Source organism: Salvelinus fontinalis, chromosome 15, assembly GCF_029448725.1.
Source record: "Salvelinus fontinalis isolate EN_2023a chromosome 15, ASM2944872v1, whole genome shotgun sequence".
NCBI lineage: Eukaryota > Metazoa > Chordata > Actinopteri > Salmoniformes > Salmonidae > Salvelinus > Salvelinus fontinalis.
Window position 1 is genome coordinate 15,864,676 of NC_074679.1, and position 14,022 is coordinate 15,878,697.

Sequence of the window (14,022 nt, forward strand, 5' to 3'; positions counted from 1 at the left end):
CATCTCAGTTCTCCGGATTCCAGAACGTTGATTTGTCCTCGTGTCCTCCCGGTGTGCGTGCATGGATCTCACCTCCCTAACGCAAGGTGCTCGAGGTTCCCGCTCAGAACCTCGGACCGGGGGGGCTCTACCGTCACCGTTGATGCTCACTATGACTTTTTGAGGGAACTGTTTTGACTGGAACAAACAGGAATAAACAAGATTCTGTTTGATTCTGGATTTCACTACCTGACGTGAGGAAGATGTTTTCATCGGTGAGTAAACGTTGTTTTATGATAGAATCCTTGGTGGCCAAAGAAAACCCTCAAACCACGGAAGATCTCATCCGACCGATGGCCCTGACTTATTCTAACCCCACTGACGCGTTCATGAACGGGTACCAGAGTCCCACCGGCAGATCTCTGTATCAGAACCCGGAGCTGGTGTTCCCTGAGTCGGTCAACCACCCCGGGCTGACCATGAACCCCCACCAGCTAGGAGGGTGCCACCTACAACACACTGCACACTTCTTTGGGACGCAACACCGAGACCCACTCAACTTCTACCCATGGGATTTACGATTTACGAAGCAGGTTCTTCGGATACAGATTTCAAGGTAAAGGATTGGAAAGAGAAAGAGAGAGAGAGAGAGAGAGAGAGAGAGAGAGAGAGAGAGAGAGAGAGAGAGAGAGAGGAGAGAGAGAGGAGAGAGAGAGAGAGAGAGAGAGAGAGAGAGAGAGAGAGAGAGAGAGAGAGAGAGAGAGAGAGAGAGAGAGAGAGAGAGAGAGAGACTCCCATATCTACTGGGTGAAATTCCACAGTGTGCCATCACAGCAGCAAGATGTGTGACCTGTTGCCACCAGAAAAGGTCAACCAGTGAAGAACAAACACCATTGTAAATACAACCCATATTTATGTTTATTTACTTTAACTTGTGTGCTTTAACCATTTGTACATTGTTACAACACTGCATATATATATACAATATGACATTTGTAATGTCTTTATTGTTTTGAAACTTCTGTATGTGTAATGTTTACTGTTCATTTTTTATTGTTTATTTGACTTTTGTATATTATCTACCTCACTTGCTTTGGCAATATTAAACACATGTTTCCCATGCCAATAAAGCCCCTTGAATTGAATTGAATTGAGAGAGAGAGAGAGAGAGAGACAGAGAGAGTGTGTGTGTGTGTGTGTGTGTGTGTGTGTGTGTGTGTGTGTGTGTGTGTGTGTGTGTGTGTGTGTGTTAAAATTACATTGAATCATTTCTCAGTCTTAATACTTAGGCCTATCAATATTTATAGCTAATGTCAAGCAAATCAAGTTCCGGGTTAATGGATAAATGAATGCCTCTGGCTGCTTTGCTTGTACTTTTGACAATAAGGACTAAACTGTGACCTACAATGCAGAGATGTCAATTTAACAGACTAATGATTGACAACAATTAGGCTGCAATAATGGCGGGGTTAATCATTCATTTTCATGTATGTTAATCATCAGTTCATGTTTGTCTTTATCACAAAATGATTGTGGTGTTATGGGACTATGGCTTTATAACTCAACTTTTTTTCAGCCACAGGTGAACATAAACAATACCTAGAGTGGATATGAGATAGAGTACTTATGAAAAACATTCCCACGTTCCATTTCCCCCCTTGGCTACACTTTGGTAAAGGGAAAGCGTCAATCAGATAGTAGGGATGTTTATGTTGCTAGTTGAACTCCTTGCCTTCAGCCATTTCAGCCTATATTGTCATACTAGCAACAAATTAACAAATAAACTGTTACAACAGGAAAAATAAGAGGTATGGAACCTATACGGTTGTGGTATTATTATTAATATGTATACTGTCAAAGTTATATTCAATGTAGATATTGGGGCCTATATGGTCCTTAAGCGGTTCATACAGGGCATTCGGAAAGTATTCAGACCCCTTTACTTTTTCCACATTTTGTTCAATTACAGCCTTATTCTAAAATGGATTAAATATTTTTTTCTCCCTGGGCAATCTACACACAATAGCCCATAATGTCAAAGCAAAAACAGTTTTGTGAAATGTTTTGTCATTATGGGATATTGTGTGTAGATTGATCAGGAAAACCCCCGATTTAATCCGTTTTAGAATAAGGCTGTAATGTAATAAAATGTGGAAAAAGTCAAGGGGTCTGAATACTTTCCGAATGCACCGTCTGGTCCTAAAGTGGCCTTTAGCTCCGCTTCACGCTTTATAATGTAATCAAACTTTAAAAACGAAACAAGCAATATTTGTTCAGTCTGCAGAACACATCAAATTGCTGATGAGTAATAATAGGGAACTCGCCATGACAAAGTGAAGGTAAATTGTGTTATTGACCGTCTCATCTCCTGTTACCTCGTTTCGGCACACGTTTGGCGTGCATTTGTGGTGCATCAAATATCAGTTGTAAGCAGAGCAAATATTCCATTATGGTGACAGGTAATTACATTCAACATTAAGAGCATTAACAAGTAATGCTAAACATTAACATCACTCCATTTGGAAAATGTGATGGCGTCACAGAAACTTCAGTTTGCATTACAATGTTGATATTAGTGTATTTGTATAACATTATACATGTATTATAGCCTAATCCAATTAAATGTGATTAGGCTATGATAGAATATGTAGGAGTCTGTCGTTTTTATTCAAAGTTTAGGCTACTAGGGTCCAGATTGATGAAGCGCAAACCTAAACCGGTCTATTTCCCCACGACTGGAAAGGTTTCCCGGCACACACCGGGCCACAAGGCAATCTGTAAAGGAAATATTGTCTTTGTTACGCGGTCAACCCCACTGCGAATTTATCCAAACCACTATCTTTTCTGAGTGAGTGCGAAAATCGTAATTATTTTTTTCCCAAACGTTCAAACCAGAATTTTGTTTCAGAATCTAGACAGATTTCTTTAGGTTGTAAAAAACAAACACTTTTAAATAGACTCGACTAATTTAATATGTTTATAATAATTTAACGTATTGGCCTAATTTTAATTTATGATGAAAGATTAATGTCATTATTCTCAATATAAAGTAGACTAATAATATTGTTAAGTAAATTATTAAAAATATTTGTCACACAGTCCTATTTGGAACGATATCAAATTGACAGTTTAAATTGAGCCCTAGGTCGATATGGACTCAGCACATGCAGAAGAGTTGTATAAAGTCTTCATAGACTACTTCAAACTACATAAAGAGTTTAGAAACTAACCTCAAACCAAAAGGGCAAATAATAATTTGAATTAGTCTAAGATCAAATCAAATCAAATGTATTTATATAGCCCATCTTACATCAGCTGATATCTCAAAGTGCTGTACAGAAACCCAGCATAAAACCCCAAACAGCAAGCAATGCAGGTGTAGAAGCACGGGATTCTTCTCGGCCTTGTGCCGTGTTCGTTTCCGCCTCATTGCAGAGCAAAACGCTCCTGGTGTTGCTATGTGTTCTAATTGCGTCAATCAATTCAATTCAAGGGGCTTTATTGGCATGGGAAACATGTTAACATTACCAAAGCAAGTGAGGTAATATACAAAAGTGAAATAAACAATAAAAATGAACAGTAAACGTTACACTCACAGAAGTTCCAAAGGAATAAAGACATTACAAATGTCATATTATGTATATATACAGTGTTGTAACGATGTACAGGTAATTACATTCAACAGTAAGAGCATTAAAAAGAATGCTAAACACCAAAATCACTCAATCTAAACCACAGTGTGATTCTCCCTCTCTCTCCGTCTCGGTCATCACTAGTTACCACAGCCACATAAACGATATAGCCAATTTTTGACTTTGTGGATGTGGTAACTAGTGGAAACCCCCTCTCTCTCTGCCCCCAGGAAACGATGTTTCTCAAGAAAGCCTGCTCCTCCACCGCCCATTCGCCCGAAAACCCAAGCGCATCCGCACCGCCTTCTCCCCGTCGCAGCTCTTGCGGCTTGAGCGGGCGTTCGAGAATAATCATTACGTAGTAGGAGCTGAGAGGAAACAGCTGTCCAACAGTCTGAGTCTGTCTGAAACACAGGTGAGATACGCTACTAAAATACCCTATATGAAATATGTATATGACACACAGTTCAGGAATAGGCCTATATAAATTCATAAAAATAAATTCCAGCCCAAACTCATTCGGAGTTGATAAATTCATGTCAGGAGGCACGCTTCTTAATTGAAATAAAATATCTTGACTAACTTTTAATTAAACTTGTTGTAAATAAAGAATATGATTGTATGTTTTTTCAAAATACGAGTGATGGGACCCTTTATCGTTCTGTTGCATGGCGTTGTGTTGCCTGGCGTTGTGTTGCCTGGCGTTGTGTTGCATGGCGTTGTGTTGCCTGGCGTTGTGTTGCATGGCGTTGTGTTGCATGGCGTTGTGTTGCATGGCGTTGTGTTGCATGGTTGCATGGCGTTCTGTTGCATGGCGTTGTGTTGCATGGCGTTCTGTTGCCTGGCGTTGTGTTGCATGGCGTTGTGTTGCATGGCGTTGTGTTGCATGGCGTTGTGTTGCCTGGCGTTGTGTTGCATGGCGTTGTGTTGCATGGTTGCATGGCGTTCTGTTGCATGGCGTTGTGTTGCATGGCGTTCTGTTGCCTGGCGTTGTGTTGCATGGCGTTGTGTTGCATGGCGTTGTGTTGCATGGCGTTGTGTTGCATGGCGTTGTGTTGCATGGCGTTGTGTTGCATGGCGTTGTGTTGCATGGCGTTGTGTTGCCTGGCGTTGTGTTGCATGACGTTCTGTTGCCTGGCGTTGTGTTGCCTGGCGTTGTGTTGCATGGCGTTGTGTTGCCTGGCGTTGTGTTGCCTGGCGTTGTGTTGCCTGGCGTTGTGTTGCATGGCGTTGTGTTGCCTGGCGTTCTGTTGCATGGCGTTTTAAACAGGCTTCATTCACATTATTTTAAATACTACTAACATTATTATTTTTAATATTCAATTATAATTCGTATATGGGTTTAATATTATTATTATTAGGCTATTGAAAACATTAGGCGTATTCATTATTAGGTCTACTGAAAAACATTCGCTTTTTCTTGCAAGCCTACATAGGACAAATATTGACACATATTTTTATGTTGAAATTAGCCAACTGTTAGCGATCGGGCCTATGATACAAAATTGGACTATTACAATTTATTGTCAAGCTCAGTGAATCATTTTACAAAATCATGATCAGGTAAAAGGGACAGGTAAAAGGGACAGGTAAAGGGGACAGGTAAAGGGGACAGGTAAAAGGGACAGATAAGGGGACAGGTAAAAGGGACAAGGTAGAAGGGACAGGTAAAATGGACAGGTAAAATGGACAGGTAAAGGGGACAGGCAAAGGGACAGGTAAAGGGACAGGTAAAAGGGACAGGTAAAGGGACAGGTAAAAGGGACAGGTAAAGGGACAGGTAAAGGGACAGGTAAAGGGACACTTCTAAAGCGTTTTCATTGGAACAATAGTTTTTATTCTAAACTCAGCAAAAAAAGAAATGTCCCTTTTTCAGGATGGTGTCTTTCAAAGATAATTCGTAAAAATCAAAATAACTTCACAGATCTTCATTGTAAAGGGTTTAAACACTGTTTCCCATGCTTGTTCAATGAACCATAAACAATTAATTAACATGCACCTGTGGAACGGTCGTTAAGACACTAACAGCTTACAGACGGTAGGCAATTAAGGTCACAGTTATGAAAACACCAAAAGAAAGATGCCCAGGGTCCCTGCTCATCTGCATGAACGTGCCTTAGGCATGCTGCAAGGAGGCATGAGGACTGCAGATGTGGCCAGGGCAATAAATTGCAATGTCCGTACTGTGAGACGCCTAAGACAGCTCTACAGGGAGACAGGACGGACAGCTGATCGTCCTCGCAGTGGCAGACCACGTGTAACAACACCTGAACAGGATCGGTACATTCGAACATCACATCTGCGGGACAGGTACAGGATGGCAAGAACAACTGCCTGAGTTACACAAGGAACACACAATCTCTCCATCAGTGCTCAGACTGTCCGCAATAGGCTGAGAACGGCTGGACTGAGGGCTTGTAGGCCTGTTGTAAGGCAGGTCCTCACCAGACATCACCGGCAACAACATTGCCAATGGGCAAAAACCCACCGTCGTAGGACCAGGCAGGCCTGGCAAAAAGTGCTCTTCACTGACGAGTGGCGGTTTTGTCTCTCCAGGGGTGATGGTCGGATTTGCGTTTAGGAATGAGTGTTACACCGAGGCCTGTACTCTGGAGCGGGATCGATTTGGAGGTGGAGTGTCCTTCATGGTCTGGGGCGGTGTGTCACAGCATCATCGGACTGAGCTTGTTGTCATTGCAGGCAATCTCAACGCTGTGCGTTACAGGGAAGACATCCTCTTCCCTCATGTGGTACCCTTCCTGCAGGCTCATTCTGACATGACCCTCCAGCATGACAATGCCACCAGCCATACTGCTCGTTCTGTGCGTGATTTCCTGCAAGACAGGAATGTCAGTGTTCTGCCAAGGCCAGCGAAGAGCCCGGATCTCAATCCCATTGAGCATGTCTGGGACCTGTTGGATCGGAGGGTGGGGGCTAGGGCCATTCCCCCCTGAAATGTCCGGGAACATGCAGGTGCCTTGGTGGAAGAGTGGGTTAACATCTCACAGCAAGAACTGTCAAATCTGGTGCAGTCCATGAGGAGGAGATGCACTGCAGTACTTAATGCAGCTGGTGGCCACACCAGATACTGACTGTTACTTTTGATTTTGACCCCCCTTTGTTCAGGTATTATTGCATTTATTGCATTTTAATGCAACATTATTGCATTTCTGTTAGTCACATGTCTGTTGAACTTGTTCAGTTTATGTCTCAGGTGTTGAATCTTATTATGTTCATACAAATATTTACACATGTTAAGTTTGCTGAAAATATACGCAGTTGACAGTGAGAGGACGTTTCTTCTTTTGCTGAGTTTAGTTTGTTAATCTAGCCTGCTAATCTAGCCGTCTGAACAAAAAATATATATCTAATTTTTAGTTACAGCACAAAGCATCAATGTACGTGAAATAGTGACACATATAGTCTCCAGTGAAATAGTGACACATATAGTCTCCAGTGAAATACATTTACATTTACATTTAAGTCATTTAGCAGACGCTCTTATCCAGAGCGACTTACAAATTGGTGCATTCACCTTATGATATCCAGTGGAACAACCACTTTACAATAGTGCATCTAACTCTTTTAAGGGGGGGGGGGGGGGTTAGAAGGATTACTTTATCCTATCCTAGGTATTCCTTAAAGAGGTGGGGTTTCAGGTGTCTCCGGAAGGTGGTGATTGACTCCGCTGACCTGGCGTCGTGAGGGAGTTTGTTCCACCATTGGGGTGCCAGAGCAGCGAACAGTTTTGACTGGGCTGAGCGGGAACTGTACTTCCTCAGAGGTAGGGAGGCGAGCAGGCCAGAGGTGGATGAACGCAGTGCCCTTGTTTGGGTGTAGGGCCTGATCAGAGCCTGAAGGTACGGAGGTGCCGTTCCCCTCACAGCTCCGTAGGCAAGCACCATGGTCTTGTAGCGGATGCGAGCTTCAACTGGAAGCCAGTGGAGAGAGCGGAGGAGCGGGGTGACGTGAGAGAACTTGGGAAAGTTGAACACCAGACGGGCTGCGGCGTTCTGGATGAGTTGTAGGGGTTTAATGGCACAGGCAGGGAGCCCAGCCAACAGCGAGTTGCAGTAATCCAGACGGGAGATGACAAGTGCCTGGATTAGGACCTGCGCCGCTTCCTGCGTGAGGCAGGGTCGTACTCTGCGAATGTTGTAGAGCATGAACCTACAGGAACGGGTCACCGCCTTGATGTTAGTTGAGAACGACAGGGTGTTGTCCAGGATCACGCCAAGGTTCTTAGCACTCTGGGAGGAGGACACAATGGAGTTGTCAACCGTGATGGCGAGATCATGGAACGGGCAGTCCTTCCCCGGGAGGAAGAGCAGCTCCGTCTTGCCGAGGTTCAGCTTGAGGTGGTGATCCGTCATCCACACTGATATGTCTGCCAGACATGCAGAGATGCGATTCACCACCTGGTTATCAGAGGGGGGAAAGGAGAAGATTAATTGTGTGTCGTCTGCATAGCAATGATAGGAGAGACCATGTGAGGATATGACAGAGCCAAGTGACTTGGTGTATAGCGAGAATAGGAGAGGGCCTAGAACAGAGCCCTGGGGGACACCAGTGGTGAGAGCACGTGGTGCGGAGACAGATTCTCGCCACGCCACCTGGTAGGAGCGACCTGTCAGGTAGGACGCAATCCAAGCGTTGGCTGCGCCGGAGATGCCCAGCTCGGAGAGGGTGGAGAGGAGGATCTGATGGTTCACAGTATCAAAGGCAGCCGATAGGTCTAGAAGGATGAGAGCAGAGGAGAGAGAGTTAGCTTTAGCAGTGCGGAGCGCCTCCGTGACACAGAGAAGAGCAGTCTCAGTTGAATGACTAGTCTTGAAACCTGACTGATTTGGATCAAGAAGGTCATTCTGAGAGAGATAGCAGGAGAGCTGGCCAAGGACGGCACGTTCAAGAGTTTTGGAGAGAAAAGAAAGAAGGGATACTGGTCTGTAGTTGTTGACATCGGAGGGATCGAGTGTAGGTTTTTTCAGAAGGGGTGCAACTCTCGCTCTCTTGAAGATGGAAGGGACGTAGCCAGCGGTCAAGGATGAGTTGATGAGCGAGGTGAGGTAAGGGAGAAGGTCTCCGGAAATGGTCTGGAGAAGAGAGGAGGGGATAGGGTCAAGCGGGCAGGTTGTTGGGCGGCCGGCCGTCACAAGACGCGAGATTTCATCTGGAGAGAGAGGGGAGAAAGAGGTCAAAGCACAGGGTAGGGCAGTGTGAGCAGAACCAGCGGTGTCGTTTGACTTAGCAAACGAGGATCGGATGTCGTCGACCTTCTTTTCAAAATGGTTGACGAAGTCATCCGCAGAGAGGGATGAGGGTGGGGGGGGAGGATTCAGGAGGGAGGAGAAGGTGGCAAAGAGCTTCCTAGGGTTAGAGGCAGATGCTTGGAATTTAGAGTGGTAGAAATTGGCTTAATAATAATAAATAGTGACACATATAGTCTACAGTGAAATAGTGACACATATAGTCTACAGTGAAATAGTGACACATATAGTCTCCAGTGAAATAGTGACACGTACACTGCATTCGGGAAGTATTCAGACCCCTTGACTTTTTCCTCATTTTCTTACGTTACAACCTTACTCTAAAATTGATTAAGTCATTTTTCCCTTATCAATCTACACACAATTCCCCATAATGACAAAGCAAAAACTGATTTTTTTGCACATTTATTAAACATAAAAAACTGAAATATCAAATTTACATAAGTATTCAGACACTTTACTCTGGTCTGATGAAACCAAGATTGAACTCTTTGGCCTGAATGCCAAGCGTTACATCTGGAGGAAACATGGCACCATCCCTACGGTGAAGCATGGTGGTGGCAGCATCATGCTGTGGGGATGTTTTTCAGCTGCAGGGACAGGGAGACTAGTCAGGATCGAGGGAAAGATGAATGGAGCAGGGTACAGAGAGATCCTTGATGAAAACCTGCTCCAGAGCGCTCAGGACCTCAGACTGGGGTAAAGGTTCACCTTCCAACAGGACAACAACCCTAAGCACACAGCCAAGACAACGCAGGAATATGTTCGGGACAAGTCTCTGAATGTCCTTGAGTGGCCCAGCCAGAGCCCGGACTTGAACCTGATCGGACATCCCTGGAGAGACCTAAAAATATCTGTGCAGCGATGCTCCCCATCCAACCTGACAGAGCTTGAGAGGATCTGCAGAGAAGAATGGGAGAAACTCCCCAAATACAGGTGTGCCAAGCTTGTAGCGTCATACCCAAGAAGACTCGAGGCTGTAATCGCTGCCAAAGATGCTTCAACAAAGTAATGAATAAAGGGTCTGAATACTTATGTAAATGTGATATCTGTTTTAAAAATGTTAATACATTTACAAACATTTTTCTAAAATCTGTTTTTCTGTATTGTGTTGAGATTGATGAATGAATAAAAAAACATACATTTTAGAATAAGGCTGTAATGTAACTAAATGTGGAAAAAGTCAAGGGGTCTGAATACTTTCCAAATGCACTGTATAAACAGTAGATTCTCCTAATAATAAATCCTATCCTGAAAAACGAGCGACAGATCCCTAGCGACAGATCCCTAGCGACAGCATCCTAGCGACAGCATCCTAGCGACAGCATCCTAGCGACAGCATCCTAGCGACAGCATCCTAGCGACAGCATCCTAGCGACAGCATCCTAGCGACAGATCCCTAGCGACAGCATCCTAGCGACAGCATCCTAGCGACAGCATCCTAGCGACAGCATCCTAGCGACAGATCCCTAGCGACAGCATCCTAGCGACAGCATCCTAGCGACAGCATCCTAGCGACAGCATCCTAGCGACAGCATCCTAGCGACAGATCCCTAGCGACAGCATCCTAGCGACAGCATCCTAGCGACAGCATCCTAGCGACAGCATCCTAGCGACAGATCCCTAGCGACAGCATCCTAGCGACAGCATCCTAGCGACAGCATCCTAGCGACAGCATCCTAGCGACAGCTCTCTAGTGAACAGTGGAAGAGTATCACAATGTCAAGTTAATCATTTGGTTTCACCAAAGGATTTATTATTAGGAGAATCTAACAGGCCACTATAGCAATAAAGGACGAATAGGGCTGTCATCTAAGAAATATTGTTGTTGAAATAGTATATGGTTGTTGAACGCAAAAAACCTAATAATTTCCTATTCATTAATGGTTAAGTATGGCTTAACTGCAAGCAACCTAACTTTGTGAGGATATCACGGTGAAAGGAATCTGCACTCACATCAATAGGATCCTAATTACAACACGAGTGTTGCTTGTAAACTTGTCAGGGTTGAGTGTTGCTTGTAAACTTGTCAGGGTTGAGTGTTGCTTGTAAACTTGTCAGGGTTGAGTGTTGCTTGTAAACTTGTCAGGGTTGGGTGTTGCTTGTAAACTTGTCAGGGTTGAGTGTTGCTTGTAAACTTGTCAGGGTTGAGTGTTGCTTGTAAACTTGTCAGGGTTGAGTGTTGCTTGTAAACTTGTCAGGGTTGAGTGTTGCTTGTAAACTTGTCAGGGTTGAGTGTTGCTTGTAAACTTGTCAGGGTTGAGTGTTGCTTGTAAACTTGTTAGGGTTGGGTGTTGCTTGTAAACTTGTCAGGTTTGAGTGTTGCTTGTAAACTTGTCAGGGTTGAGTGTTGCTTGTAAACTTGTCAGGGTTGAGTGTTGCTTGTAAACTTGTCAGGGTTGAGTGTTGCTTGTAAACTTGTCAAGGTTGAGTGTTGCTTGTAAACTTGTAAGGGTTGGGTGTTGCTTGTAAACTTGTCAGGGTTGGGTGTTGCTTGTAAACTTGTCAGGGTTGGGTGTTGCTTGTAAACTTGTCAGGGTTGAGTGTTGCTTGTAAACTTGTCAGGGTTGAGTGTTGCTTGTAAACTTGTTAGGGTTGGGTGTTGCTTGTAAACTTGTCAGGATTGAGTGTTGCTTGTAAACTTGTCAGGGTTGAGTGTTGCTTGTAAACTTGTTAGGGTTGGGTGTTGCTTGTAAACTTGTCAGGGTTGAGTGTTGCTTGTAAACTTGTCAGGGTTGAGTGTTGCTTGTAAACTTGTTAGGGTTGAGTGTTGCTTGTAAACTTGTCAAGGTTGAGTGTTGCTTGTAAACTTGTCAGGGTTGGGTGTTGCTTGTAAACTTGTCAGGGTTGGGTGTTGCTTGTAAACTTGTCAGGGTTGAGTGCTGCTTGTAAACTTGTCAGGGTTGAGTGTTGCTTGTAAACTTGTCAGGGTTGAGTGTTGCTTGTAAACTTGTCAAGGTTGAGTGTTGCTTGTAAACTTGTCAGGGTTGGGTGTTGCTTGTAAACTTGTCAGGGTTGGGTGTTGCTTGCAAACTTGTCAGGGTTGGGTGTTGCTTGTAAACTTGTCAGGGTTGAGTGTTGCTTGTAAACTTGTCAGGGTTGAGTGTTGCTTGTAAACTTGTTAGGGTTGGGTGTTGCTTGTAAACTTGTCAGGGTTGAGTGTTGCTTGTAAACTTGTTAGGGTTGGGTGTTGCTTGTAAACTTGTCAGGGTTGAGTGTTGCTTGTAAACTTGTCAGGGTTGAGTGTTGCTTGTAAACTTGTTAGGGTTGAGTGTTGCTTGTAAACTTGTCAAGGTTGAGTGTTGCTTGTAAACTTGTCAGGGTTGGGTGTTGCTTGTAAACTTGTCAGGGTTGGGTGTTGCTTGTAAACTTGTCAGGGTTGAGTGTTGCTTGTATGACGACTAATACTTCAGAATGAAGTGAGAGCATGAGCTTCTGGGCCTGAGTAACAGGCAGTTTACTTTTGGCACCTCATTCATCAAAACTTCCAAATACTGCCCCCTAGCCCGAGGAAACCGTCCAATAAAATACAACCTTCTCCGTCTTCCTCCCCAGGTGAAGGTATGGTTCCAGAACATAGATGTCCCTGTCTTCCTCCCCAGGTGAAGGTATAGTTCCAGAACATAGATGTCCCTGTCTTCCTCCCCAGGTGAAGGTGTGGTTCCAGAACATAGATGTCTCTGTCTTCGTCCCCAGGTGAAGGTATGGGTCCAGAACATAGATGTCTCTAATGTCTCTGTCTTCGTCCCCAGGTGAAGGTATGGGTCCAGAACATAGATGTCTCTAATGTCCCTGTCTTCCTCCCCAGGTGAAGGTATGGTTCCAGAACATAGATGTCTCTAATGTCTCTGTCTTCCTCCCCAGGTGAAGGTGTGGTTCCAGAACATAGATGTCTCTAATGTCTCTGTCTTCCTCCCCAGGTGAAGGTGTGGTTCCAGAACATAGATGTCTCTAATGTCTCTGTCTTCCTCCCCAGGTGAAGGTATGGTTCCAGAACATAGATGTCTCTGTCTTCCTCCCCAGGTGAAGGTATGGTTCCAGAACATAGATGTCTCTGTCTTCCTCCCCAGGTGAAAGTATGGTTCCAGAACATAGATGTCTCTAATGTCCCTGTTTTCCTCCCCAGGTGAAGGTGTGGTTCCAGAACAGGAGGACAAAGTACAAGAGACAGAAGATGGAGGGGCCTGACTGTCACCAGAAGAAGAAAGGAAACCACCACATCAACAGATGGAGGCTTCTCACTAAGCAGGGCATCTCCGAGGACATCGACGTCGGACTGGACTAAGACCCCAACCCTGGCCCTATGCCCTACCCCCTGGACGCCCCTTTACCCCCCCCTTAAACCCTGGCCTGTGTCCCCTTTTGGAACACAAGAGGACCAACGTAAATGCTAGTTATTATGTAAAGTTATGAAGTATAATGACATGTTACAAGAAAAACAGAATTTTATGTTACTTGACTTGCATCCATCCTACATAATGATCTCATGTCTGATCTATGTAGGTGGTGTTCCACCCTACATAATGATCTCATGTCTGATCTATGTAGGTGGTGTTCCATCCTACATAATGATCTCATGTCTGATCTATGTAGTTGGTGTTCCATCCTACATAATGATCTCATGTCTGATCTATGTAGGCGGTGTTCCATCCTACAGCTTCTCTGATCTATGTAGTTGGTGTTCCATCCTACATAATGATCTCATGTCTGATCTATGTAGTTGGTGTTCCATCCTACATAATGATCTCATGTATGATCTATGTAGTTGGTGTTCCATCCTACATAATGATCTCATGTCTGATCTATGTAGGTGGTGTTCCATCCTACATAATGATCTCATGTCTGATCTATGTAGGTGGTGTTCCATCCTACATAATGATCTCATGTCTGATCTATGTAGGTGGTGTTCCATCCTACATAATGATCTCATGTATGATCTATGTAGGTGGTGTTCCATCCTACATAATGATCTCATGTCTGATCTATGTAGGTGGTGTTCCATCCTACATAATGATCTCATGTCTGATCTATGTAGGTGGTGTTCCATCCTACGAAATGATCTCATGTCTGATCTATGTAGTTGGTGTTCCATCCTACATAATGATCTCATGTCTGATCTATGTAGGTGGTGTTCCATCCTACAT

At 44.2% G+C, this 14,022-nt stretch overlaps 1 pseudogene; it reads left to right on the top strand.

Annotated features, from left to right (window-relative positions):
* The first annotated feature begins 242 nt into the window (after positions 1-242).
* On the top strand, positions 243-13,163 carry LOC129811467 (homeobox protein EMX1-like; annotated as a pseudogene).
* The last annotated feature ends 859 nt before the right edge of the window (positions 13,164-14,022 follow it).